Source organism: Orcinus orca, chromosome 1 (genome assembly GCF_937001465.1).
Source record: "Orcinus orca chromosome 1, mOrcOrc1.1, whole genome shotgun sequence".
NCBI lineage: Eukaryota > Metazoa > Chordata > Mammalia > Artiodactyla > Delphinidae > Orcinus > Orcinus orca.
This window is the reverse complement of record NC_064559.1, coordinates 57,450,741-57,464,089: the sequence shown is the minus strand read 5'-3', so window position 1 is coordinate 57,464,089 and position 13,349 is coordinate 57,450,741. Positions and strand designations below refer to the sequence as shown.

The 13,349-nt window shown below is 38.5% G+C and overlaps 1 long non-coding RNA gene across 1 annotated transcript; it reads right to left on the bottom strand.

The window, feature by feature from the left end:
* Positions 1–937: 937 nt before the first annotated feature.
* On the bottom strand, positions 938–9,262 carry LOC117201283 (uncharacterized). The gene is made up of 3 exons (XR_004483280.2): positions 9,105–9,262; positions 7,810–8,006; positions 938–4,542 (listed from the first exon to the last, which is right to left on the bottom strand). It is a non-coding gene; the product is annotated as an uncharacterized LOC117201283 (long non-coding RNA).
* Between the last annotated feature and the right edge of the window lie 4,087 nt (positions 9,263–13,349).

The following is a 13,349-nucleotide window of genomic DNA, read 5'->3' as shown; positions in this document are numbered from 1 at the left end:
TTTAAACAAAGGAGGATTATCAACTCTTTTTTCTTTTCCCAGATTTAACTGAACTCTGGGTGGGGAATGTATATGGAGTAACATGAGGATTAGCTATGAGGAAGAATTTAATAACAGAGACAGTGATTTAGCCACTAATGAGATTATGAGGGATACCCTTGGAATATAGCTTTAAGATGCGATTAAACCCTAACATCGAAACTTCCATCATTCCAGGAAAAGTTGAATGAGAATCTGTGTGAAGACAAAGGGACAGATGTTAATTTAAAGTTCCTAGCTGTCATCCTTGATCTTTATAAAATGGAACTATCTTTTTAAACTGTAAAAGATATATTTTTAAAAATTCAGAAGTGAATAATATAGGAAGTACTCCACAAACTCCACTCAGAAGCCCCTTCCCAAGAGACAAGCATTGTTAACAGTTTGATATTGCGCCTTCTACACTGGATTTATTTTACCTAAATGTGATCATTCTCTACATACTGTTCTCTAACCGTTTTTTTCCACTCCATATGATAGACAATGTTCCAGGTGAAAAGATAAATCTACCTTTTTCTTTTCAATAGTGGACATACCATAATTATTATTTTCTTTTTATTGAAGAATTTAATACAGTAATATTTTCAGAAGAAAGACAGATCATTTCACCAATTTCTTTTCATTCTCCTGTCTAGTTTCAACCACCCACAGAGTTTTAGTTGTTCCTACTTTATAGGTGTGAAAACAGTCATTTCTTTCTTCCCCAGAAGCTTTGGTCACTTGGTCCACTAATTCTGTGTATGTAAGAAATATTGACATGAAATAAGTATTCATTTCTAGAACAAAAAATTCTCCAGGTAAAGGTTATGGTATTTTCTGCTTCACATAGAACTTGTGAAAAATAAAATCTTTAATGCATGGGATTCAAAATTAATATCCCATGACCAGAGAAGTGACCACAATCTCACATCACAACAGTACTTAAGAGTTCTTATAAACCAAGTAAAGGAATTGAGATTTTGTTCTGAAGGCAATGGGAATTAGTCGGGCATGAATGCATTTTTAACTGGGGGAGAGCATAGTCAGATAATTGATACAGGAAGATCTCACTAGCTAAAGATAATGGTTTAGAATGGTGAAAATCCAGGGACAAGGAGACCCAGTTACTCATGAATGACAAGCCTTTATTAAGGTATTGTAACCGAAAAACCAGCCTGAACTGACCCTGTCCTGTTCCTAACCAGAACTAAGTTGTTTTTCAGAGACAACAGAGCAAAACTAAATCATGCAGCCAACAAATGCACAGAGGAGAAAATTTTACCTTTAAATAACACCAGGAACTAAAGTTTCTCCCCCACCATGGAACCAAGACCAGAACATGACTAGAACCCGAATGCCAGAATCCTTTCAGAAGTGAAGGGTTTTTTGTCCAGGAAGATCCCGTGCTGAAGCCTCTTTACCATATCTTACCATACACGGCCAAGTCCTGAAGCCCTCCGATTGAACCCTGCCCCATACCAACCAGTGCTTCCACATACCAACCCATTCTACCTTAACTCATAAAAATTTGACTGAACCCCAGATCAGGGAAACAGGCTGAGAGCCTTGCCTCCTGTCTTCTTGCCGGTCGCCTTCTCACTAAAGCGTTTTCTTTTCTCAGAAGTCAGTGACATAGTATTGGTTTCTATGTGCATTGGGCAGAGAGCCCCATGCTTAGTAACAGTATTAAGTATTATACCTCATTCATACTTTACCTTTATTTTACTTTTTTAAAATACTACTTTACTTACTTTAGTAAGATATTAAGTATTGTTGAGGCCAGTTGATTCTGAGCCTTGCTATAATTACTGCTGACAGAAATATTGTAGGCGAGCAAAACTTGACACCCCAAAATGTCTCTCTGGTATGTAGATTATTTCAAACTGAAAACAATCAAGGCCCAAAAGATTCAGGAAGAAACTTTGGCCTTCCCGCTTCAAACTGCCTGGAGGTAGTAGATAGTAGCCTTGTTCCAGGAAGGGAGCTGTCACAGTAGATAATTATAGTATGAACTAGGTTTGTAAACAGGGATGAACCTAGCAAAGTCTGTTTGTTAAAATTCCTGTGTCCCATTGTCTCTTCATGGCCCAGCAAACATTTGTTTACCAAACATTTGCTTTTCCGTCTCCCGTCAATGGCCTTCCTCCCCTGTGAAGTCCTAAACTCCTACCCCCAACATCTTCTTTTGTCTTTAGCTGAAAATGATAGTTAAGGTGAGGGTTTCAACCTTTTTAGCAAGTTATTTAATTTTTCTGGGTCTCTCCCATGTATACATGTTTTTAAACTTTTGTGTGATTTTCTCCTGTTAATCTGTCTCATGTCAATTTAATTCTTAGACCAGCCAGAAGAACCTAGAACGGTAGTGGAAAATTTCTTCCTCCCCAACAGTATAAATACAAACTCTGGCCTCTCCTTCTAAAATGTCCCTTGGCCTCAGTACATTGCCAAAGATACCAACCTCCACTTCCAAGAGGGCTTAATTACATGGCTGTAGGCTGGACTCCTGTTTCTCACCACATGAACCTCTCTCTCCAGAGGGCTGCTTGAGTGTCCTCATGACATGGAAGCTAGCTTCCTCCAGAGCAAGCAATCCAAGAGAGAAGGCAAGAAGGAAGCCATGTGCTTTACATCCTGGTGTCAGAAGCCACACAATGTCATACATACATTATTCATTTCATTTAAGTCAGTTAGTCCATCCCACACTCAATGGAAGAGGAGTTAAGTGCCATCTCTTGAAGAGAGGAATGTCAAAGAATTTTTGGACATATTTTAAAACCCCCAGAGGAGTCTAGTTTCAAATCCAGATTGATACACACGAGAGTCAGAGGCTTAGGGGACTGTGAGACGTAATTCTCCAGGAATTCACAAAAGCAAATGGGAGTTCTTTAGACTTTCACGGTCCATAGAACTGGGAGGATTCAGTGTAGTTTATCTAGACATCTGAGAGGCAGGGAGGCCAAATGATATTTCAGTTATACTATTAATCTCCCCATGTTATCAAATGTGTTACTGAGAGCATGAGATCTAAGTCTTTCCTGTTAATTCTCAAAATTATGAAAACATCCAAAGTATTTCATTATTTCCACATATCCCAATTTTTAATTCCAACTGAAATCTGGCATCTATTTTAGCACTCAAGGAGTGTTCTGCTCTTTCTGGGAAGGATTAGACGTATGTTAGTTGGAGAAGGTAAACCTTTAAAATGAGCCTTTGAGTGCCTGGATCCCCTTTTCTCTTCAGGCTTTTGTCAAAGGCAGGTTTAGCTCATGTGTGTGGGTATGTGTGTGTTTGCTTGAAATTAGACTGAGAAATTACATTGTTTAACCAGTTTATTGTACCAGTTGGACACTGTAGGGTAAAGGCAGGAATTTGACTTTTTATCACCACTGCCCCCCTTTAAATGCTCTATTATTAGTTCACGTACCCTCCCTTCAATGAAATCTCAATCAGATCTCACAGCTTTTCCAATCACCCTCAGATAATAAAATATTACTCTATTTTGTCTAGTCTAAGATGAACATATTTTTCCATTTTAATATCTCATCTCTGAATCTCAAAGTCATCTTGTAGTCATAATTGGAAGGGATTTTTTTCCCCAAGTGTTATATAAAATAATGGAACATCTTATAATCAATAGCATCTTAGACTCAATGAAATTTAATAATCTCTTTTTCCAGGTATTAAAAAATCTAGTCAGTATAATAATCAAAATCCTATTCTCATCAAATTTAAAACTTCTCTCTTCTCTGATCTCTAGCCTACTTCAGTCTTGGAAGCCTATAATGAAAGATGGGGATGGTTAGAATCATCTTCAGCTCTTATTCTACCTTCTCCTTGACTCCCTAGCTGATGCTTTGGGACCTTTCAGGGATTGGAGTGAGGAGATTGAAAAGAAGTAAAAGTAAATATAGTATTATTTCACAGTACAGTTATACTCTGGTATAGGTATTCTCTCTGTGAGGGATGTTCTAAATGTCAATTCTTTCTTTCTTGGAGTGGTTTTGTGGCTTTTTCAGAGACAACTTCCATCATTGGGGATCTCTCACCTACAGTTCATCTGACGTACACTATGCCTCCTCTTACAACTTCCCCTTTAGCCACTGGTTTTTGTGGCCCACCCCTCCATTGGATTTACTCTTCTTGCGTGGAGTTCCACTCATAACAACCCAATACATTCCTACCTCGGGGGCCTCATGGGTTCATGGGAAATTCAAACATCCTTTGTCACACCAGATGCTAGAAGTTGTGGTGGATTCCGACAGAGCCATTTTCCCTCACTGTGTTCCTAGTCAACAGAGCTCAGGCCCCTGACTCTCACCTTTAAATTTTGTAGTTGTGAATCAGATGCCAGTCCTTGCATGGAACACGTGAAAAACTCTCCAAATGGTTCTCTAGAAGCATCATCACTGGGTCTGAGAACAGTATCTCATTAATTGCCTCTTGGAATGGTCAGTCTTAGGCAACTTCACTTCTGTTTCAGGTTTCATCATCAACTTTAAGACAAACACACTCACATATAAAATGCTAAAAAAGAAAAAAGGTTTATTTATTTTTTTCTACGTGTCATAGTGCTTTTTATTTTCTATTTAATATCACTTTACATATACAAAAATTTAAATTTTTAGCATGAATTTTACCATTATCTTTATAGTGTGTATAGCTAGTTTTATTTTTTGTTGAATTTACAATATTGTGTTAATTTCAAGTGGACAGCAAGGTGATTCAGTTTTATATATATATATATATAAAATTTTATTTATTAAATCAATTAATTCTCTACTTTTTCCCCCCAAATGCTGAGAAACTGCTCACAATAAAAGATATAACAATAGGGTGAGATACAGTGACTATCTACTTTATGCTGGGTCCTTTATGTTACTGTTGATATATTGAGAAGGACAAAACATCACTAATGTAGTATGCCTGCCAAGAATGCATAACCCAAATTTAATCATGAGGAATAGCAGACAAAGACTCAGAATATAGAAATCAAAACAAACTATCAGCTTTCTTACTGACAAAGATAATTTGCGGAATGCAGAGGCCAAATGCTAATACTTCCTAAAACTTGGCTCCTGAATTAATCAGACTTAACACCAGTCCCTCTCCTCAGTACATGCATAAACCATAGGCCTCTTAATTCAGGAAACAATGTCTACCCCATTAAGCTTGTCAAACGGAGGAAAGGAGACTAGAATACCCTGGCTCTGCGGTAGGCAGATTGAAAAGAGAAAAGAACCCAGAAGCAGCTGACATACACATGTCCACACAGTACCCAGATAACACAAATGGCAACTTTGGAGATAGAGATACCTTCTCTAGGTGGATCCAGACCCTATTGCACAGGGTTTAGAGTCCACAAAATCCTTGTTGGAATTAATCCTTCCTTCAGGTAAACCTAACTCTCTTCCAGGGCACAAGGCCTGAAAATGCAGCTGAGTTTCAGTCCTCTACTCACCACTGGCACAGATGGGCAGCCCTGTGCAGGTGGCAGCCCTGCATGCCTAATTCTTTCTCTCAATCTCACTGAAAGTTTGAGAAGGACAGAATGTAGGGAGGAAATTCCCTTCCATTTTCTAATATACGGTTGAAAATTCTATTTCAGTGGCCTATGTAGGGATTCCGGGAAGAAGAGAAAATGGTCCCCTCTATGTAAGGGATGTTGATACATTAAAGATATCAGTTTATCTCCCATGATACAGTTTATTTTTTTCATCTTATTCTGAACTGTCTAGTCATTTAGGTTTAGACGTATCTGTTGTATGTAGATAACAATATTTAGATTTTGTAATTAGGGCCCAGCCCAGGAATTTTGTCTTATAACAGGAATATTTGCAGCATTCATATTAATTACTCTAAGTGATATGACTACTATCATTTTGTATGCTTTCTATTTTTATTCACTTTGCTATTTCCCTTCTTTATAATTCTATCTTTTGCTGCATTGACTTTTATTAGCTTTTTCTTCTTTTCTAGTGATTTCCTAGTCATACATCCTATTTATCCTATTGTCTTTACATAATATTATAATAAATATATTTGAGCCCTTATTTCTAGATCAAAATCAATATTGATTTCCATCTGTGAAATATGACAACCTCCCCTCTGCCTATCTCATAACCTTTAATGAGCTTTTTAATGCAAATTATTCTATTTCTTCTTACCTTGGGTTCTTAGCATATCTTCTAAGAAATAATATTTTCATTTTTATTGTTTTATAAACTTAGTAACAACTCTAAAACTTACCGGCCTCTCTGCTTACCGATTTTCATTTTACATAATTCTTCCCTTTCTTGAGCTCTTAATTTTGATTCACTTCTCAGCCTACTAAACCAAAAGAATACTTGCTAATTCAGGATGTAATTGTTGGAACCCAGGGCAGGCATCCCCAAAATATGCCTTAATGCCATAATGATTATTTTGAATTAAAGTTACTTAAGAAATAGCCTCAAAAAGAGACATGCACCCCAATGTTCATTGCAGCACTATTTACAATAGCTGGGACATGGAAACAACCTAAATGTACATCAACAGAGGAATGGATAAAGAAGATGTGGTACATATATACAGTGGAATATTACTCAGCCATAAAAAGGAACAAAATTGGATCATTTGTAGAGACATGGTTGGACCTAGAGTCTGTCATACGGAGTGAAGTAAGTCAGAAAGAGAAAAACAAGTATCGTGTATTAACACATACATGTGGAATCTGAAAAAATTGGTATAGACGATCTTATTTACAAAGCAGAATAGAGACACAGGTGTAGAGAACAAACGTATGGATACCAAGGGGGAAAGGGGGGGTGGGATGAATTGGGAGATTGAGATTGATATATATACACTATTGATACTATGTATAAAATGCATAACTAATGAGAAAATATTGTATAGCACAGGGAACTCTACTCAATGCTCTGTGGTGACCTAAATGGGAAGGAAATCCAAAAAGGATGGGATATAAGTATATGTATAGCTGATTCACTTTGCTGCACAGTAGAAACTAACACAACATTGTAAGGCAACTATACTCCAATAAATATTAAAAATAATCATAATTATCACCTTAACTTCCAAATAGAATACCTTCACATTTTTGAAAACTAGTTCATTTGTATATATAAACCAACATTGTCTACAGAAGATTTTGTTTGTGCTCCAAATATGCTAATGTCATTCCCAGTTGAAACTGTCACATACTAAAGGTTACACATTTCTTTCTTTTTAAATAAAAAGTCAGATAATCACTGAACACCTTAATTAAAAAAAAGAAAGAAAGAAATAGCCAATACAGGAGGGACAATCTGATCCTCCCCTCTGTCTCCCTGACAGCAGGAAATAAATCTCTGATGTGAGAGGTGCCCTCCCTGTACCAAGAGGTAGAATGACATCCTTATCACCAGAGGTAGGGAATTCAGGGCAAAGAAGGCTCTATAAAATACCTGTTACCTCTTTACTAATTTACTATTCACACCCAAACACTGCTTAAATTTCTTACTAATTAAGTACCCAAATCTAAGTTTCTGTGCCCTGTTAATTTCTCTAGAATTTACTGTTTCTTTGTCAAAAAAAAAAAAATATATATATATATACATACATATAAAAGCTGCCTGCTTGGACACTTTTTAGGTCCCATTTCTATGAGACCTTTGTGCACACAATTTAATATTTGTTTCTTTTTCTTCTATTAATCTTTCTTCTGTCAATTTTAGTATTAGTCCAACCACAAGAATTCAAGAGGAGTAACTGGGAAAATTCCCTCCTTGCTGATAATATGTTATTGACTCTACTCACATTATTTTCTCAGCCTTCAATGCCCTCCATTTGATGATAGCCAACTTCCTATTCTGTATTCTCAAGACACATCCATTGTGCATACTTCTGTTATGGAACTTATTTCATTCTGTGCATGCATTACTGGAATGTAAGCTCCTTAAGAGCAATTTCTTTCTCTGTCATCTCTACTTTCTTTCCAGTGTGTTGCAAAGAGCCTGGAAGGTACGAAATAGAGACTCAGTCACTGTTGAAAGAAGCAAATCATTAGCTGAATTATTTAATATTTGATCACTGAGAACACTGCAGTACTTCTGCCTATTGTGCTGTAATGCTGAATTTGTAGACAGAAACACAGAGGAAAAAAGGCTGAATGACATCACAGTTGGAGATACCAACCCCTTCAAGGAGCCATTCATCTGATAGTCAAAGCCACACTCTCCAAGTGAGGTATAATCAAGAAGAAGGCTGAGCACCAAACATGTGCTATGCCCACACTTAAATGGGAGGAGAATGGAGTGAAGAGGAGGAGAAGTAGGCAGCAGGGTGAATCAACGCTGTGGAAACTTAAGTGGGAGAGAGTCAAAGATGGCAAAAGTGGTCAACAGTAACTAATAATTAAGGGATATAGGAAGGATGAAGGATGAGACCAGAAGCAAGGTCATTAGAAGTTGATGATCTTGTTTCCCACATTTTTTTACATGGTTGTCTTCTCTGTGCTCGTCAGTTGTGATTTAAAACTATGAATACTTAGATAAATAAAAGCTCTAACCAGTCTAGGTACTTGCTGAGATAAGTCAATTAGCATATTTGAAAATTCAGTTATAGTCACCTGCATGGTAAAAGGATTTTTTAAATGAATCTGGCATTTCAATCCCTCTCTATCTCAATCCCCTAAAAGTGTGCTTTAAAAGATTAAATAAATAAATTCAAATTTCTTATAGGGTAAAATTCTTATCTTTAAGAGTAAACAGTCTAGTCATCAAGGAAAAAAGAATACCAGATAAATATTATGGGGGAGTTCTTCACCTATTTGTGTTTAACCACAGCCACTTCAGGAAAAGACTAATGGGGATTTAGAAAACCTCATGAAATAAACCACATTGTAGCCATATGTGGAGGCAAAATACATACATATATATATATATATATATATATATATATATATATATATATATATCACTCGAGCATATCCTAAATTGTAGAGGAACATGATGAAAGGGAGTCTACTCTTGTGCAAAAACTGATTCTCTGGCAAATTTTCAAGGGCAAGAAGGTACTTATGACTTTCTACAGTGAGATATATTTAAACTTACTGTTTTATCACTGAGTAGCTTTTAAAGTTGTATCAATTTTCTCTAAAATACTTTGTACTCAGAAGTTCTTCACTATCACAGATTACACTAGATGTTTCTAAACGAAGACCTCTTTTTCAAGTGAGAAAACTCCAGATCTAGAAGGAAACATAATGTAGCTTACTGCCAAAACTACATGATTATTAGTTTATATATTTGTTGAAACAAACATGTATCAAGAACTTACTATATTAAAGTGTAGTGTACATCACTGTTTCTCAAACCATCTATGGTAGAGGACTATTTTTTCCCCAATCCATCATGATTTTTCAAAAATGTAATAAGAATAAATTACTAAACAAAATAACATCAAAAAAGGAAGCCCAACTTTTTATTATTAAATTCCACAGAATAAAATTACATTCTCAAATTACCTTTATAATGTTCTAAATATTTACTCTCAATTCCTATTCTTATCTGTTTGCCACACCCCCTATCCTGTTCCTTAGGCAGGGCTGGGGGTTGGTTAGTGCTTTAACCAACATAGGCATTTGTGTCTCAACTCAACGGAGGCTTTCATTCTTACAGTCAAAAGAAATTCAGAAATACTCCTCCCATTGGCATAACCAAGAGTACACCAATTACGCAAGAAAACAAACACATAGAAAGAAAACTTGTGTAGAAAGAGTACACAATCAGGCTTCTTTTATGCACTATAATCATCACAGGACCAGTGAAAAAACTTTCAGGCATTTCCAGGACTTATAAAAATTTTTGAGAGCTAAAATATATTAACTGACTCCAAAAAATAAACACAGAAAGTAAAATTAACAAATGTTAAAATCTTAAAAATAAAGCATTGATTATTAAATTAATGATTATCAATTAATTATTAGTAATTTTTAAATTTAGTGTTCATAAAATATCATTATATTTGAAAACCCTTTTTAAGTTACATTTTATCACTTTCCAATATCAGCAAGAAGTCATAGCTAGTGGTATTTTAAGGGAGTTATTTGCAGCTAAGTTATTTAAAAAGAAAAAAAAATCCTTTCAAAAATTTTATAGCCAAAAAAAGTTTATATGGGTTATGAAGACATCTTAATAAATGTGAAATGACATGGGACCTGAAAAATCTTTTTAAAAACCCTGTCCACAAAGTATAAACACATTGACTTTTTGTTAAATGAATGAATGAATTTAGAAGGCACACTTTGGAAAGACTAGAGGAGAAGCAACAGGACACTTGCATTGTACAGGGCTTGTTGCAGAGAGCAACATTTATAAGCAGAGAATGGAGATAAGGCTAGAATACAAGATCATGGTGGAAGGAGCAAGCCAGCTCTCCAAGGCCTCTTTCATAAGGGCACTAAACCCATTTATGAAGGCTGGGCCCTCATGACTTAATCAATTCCAAAAGGCCCCCATCTTCTAATACTATCATCTTGGGCATTAGGTTTTCAACATAGAAATTTGTGGTTGGGGGGGCACAAACGTTCAATTCAGACTGCAGCAGTTATGAACAGACATATAGACTGCCTAGAAATATCCTGTGTCTTCGAGCATTTACATAGTGCTTGATTTCTTTCTTTCTTTCTTTCTTTTCTTTCTTTCTCTTTCTCTCTTTCTCTCTTTCTTTCTTTCTTTTATATGTCATTACTTTTACTTGAATTTGCTTTTATCTTTTTTATTAAGGTATGTATAGTAAAGAGTACAAATTTTAATTGCATAACTCAACATGAATATTCACCAACAGATCATAACATACAATAGTTGCACCACTTCAGATGGCTCCCTCCCAGTCAGTATACCCCCAAAGGTAATCACTATTCTGACTTCTATCACCGTTGATTAATTTTTCCTTTATTGAGCTTAATATAAATGGAATCATACAGTAGGTACTTTTTGGTTCCTGGCTTCTTTTGCTCAACATTATGCCTGTAATATTCATCTGTCTTGTCATTTAGTAGCTATACAGGTTTCCTCCACTACCAAAAGCAGAGTGTTCCTTGTGGTGGCTCAAACCCTAAGCAGCATCTGAACAGGGAGGGAAACAGCAATTATTGGCAATTGTACAGGTGGCCTATAAGAGGCAGAACAGGTCTCTGATGGTGGCCAGACCACCACACTTCATGCCCCAACCCTTGCTGAATACCCACACCAGCCCCTCATGCTTCAGCTCTGCTCCCCACTGGGGCAGAGGATGCCAGTGCTGGAAGGGGTAAGAGCACATGCTTGGACCCAACCCTCAAGCTTCTGTTCCAGCAACTTGGAACCTGACCCCAGCCCTAACAGAGCAGTGACAGCCACTGAGCAGAGGGAAATCCCTACCTCACACCTGACTCCAGCCCTAGCCCCTCCTTCTCCAGCCCCACCTCCTATTGAGTGGATAGCTGCCAGCACACCATGAGGAAAGATGTGACTTGCGTTCACATCAAATCTAGCTTTCTCACCAAAGCCACCAGGACCACACAGATTGTACAGGGACACTCCAATGTAAGGACACTGTTTCAAGACAGCTATAGGTAACTGTTTTACCTAAGCAAAATGAGGAGACAGAAGAATTTGTCTCAACTGAGAGAGCATGAGAAAACCCCTGAACAACAACTAATGAAACAGAAATAAATAATTTACTAGATAAAGAATTCAAAGCATTAGTAATAAGAATGCTAACTAAATTAGGGAAAAGAATAGATGAACACGGTGAGAGTTTTAATAAGAAACTAGAAAATTTAAAAAGAAACAGTCAGAGAGGGGGCAGAGTCAAGATGGTAGAGTAGGAAGATGCGGAGTTCACATCTCCTCACAACTAGGGCACCTACTAGGCACCGGTGGGGTTCCTCAGACACTTAAGGGGGTGGGAGGAATCCCCACACAACCAGGTAGGATGTGGGAGGGAAGGAGGAAGGGAAGAAAAGTGGAGGCGGGGTGGGACTGGCGCCCCTTAATTGGGGCTGGGGAGGGAGAGGTTCCCACACTCAGAGGGACCCACCTACAGTGCAGGGATAAGGGGATGGGGAGAGACTTTCAGGGAATTGGGGGATCAGAGGGCAGTGCAGCCAGTGTCTCCCCCACCTACTCAGGCCCTAGCAACTCTGCTGGGGTCCTAGGTCTGAACCCCCCACCCCCTGGGGGTCCCTCATGGCAAGGGGACCAGCAAGGATGGAGAGGGACCTTCAGGGGATCAGGGGATCAGGGGATCAGAGGGGAACATGTCCAGCACCTCCCTTGCCCACTGGGGCCCCGGCAAGCCTGCTGGGGCCCCAGGCCTGAAACCCCACCCCCCTGGGGCCCCCTCCAGCCAAGCAGGTCCTGGGCCTGAGCCCCACCCCGACAAAGGCCTCTTCCAGCTGCGTGGGTCCCAGGCCCAAGCTCCACCTCTGCCAATCCTCCTCTGGCAGCACAGGTTCTGGCAGCCCGTACGCTACCCCTGAGAGGGCCTCCTCTGGCCATACGGGTCCAGGTGGGCCAAGCGCGGCACCCTCCAAGGCCTCCTTCAGCTGCACCAGCCCCTGCAGGCACACTTGTGGAGTGCTGCACCCCAGCTGGCCTCCAAGAGCACATGTGCTCTGGGCCAGCTCCAGGAACAGACACTGGTGAGAGGAACACACACAGAGATGGGGCTGACACAGCAGATCCAGAGACCTACCTAGAAGTCTTGGAGCCCTACTGGGGAGGCGGTGGTAGCCTGTAGCTCACCATGGATGCAAGGACACTGATAGAGGAGGAACAAGGGAATTTTCTTTTTTAAATTTTTATTTATTTTATTTTTTACTTTTTTTTTGCTGTCAGGGTTCCATTTTGTTTTGCTGTTGTTGTTTCATTTTTATTATTTCTAACATATTTTATATTTTTAAATTTAATTTTTTATTCTTTATTATTGTTTTACTCTTTTCTGTCTGTTGCTTTTTTGACTTTTATTTTTGTTTTTGTCGCAGCTTGCAGGGTCTTGGTTCCCAGGCCGGGGGTCAGGACTGAGCTCCTGTGGTGGGAGCACCAAGTCCAAGCCGCTGAATTAACAGAGAACTTCAGCTCCCAGAGAATATTAATTGGTGTGAGGTCCCCCAGAGGTCCTCCTCTTGGCACCAACACCCAGCTCCACCCAACCACCTGAAAACTCCAGTGCTGGCTGTCTCAGGCCAAACAACCAGCAAGACAGGAACACAGCCCAACCCATCAAATAAAAAAGAGATGACAAAAAAATGTTATAGATGAAGGAACAAGGTAAAAACCTATAAGACAAAATTAATGAAGAGGAAATAGGCA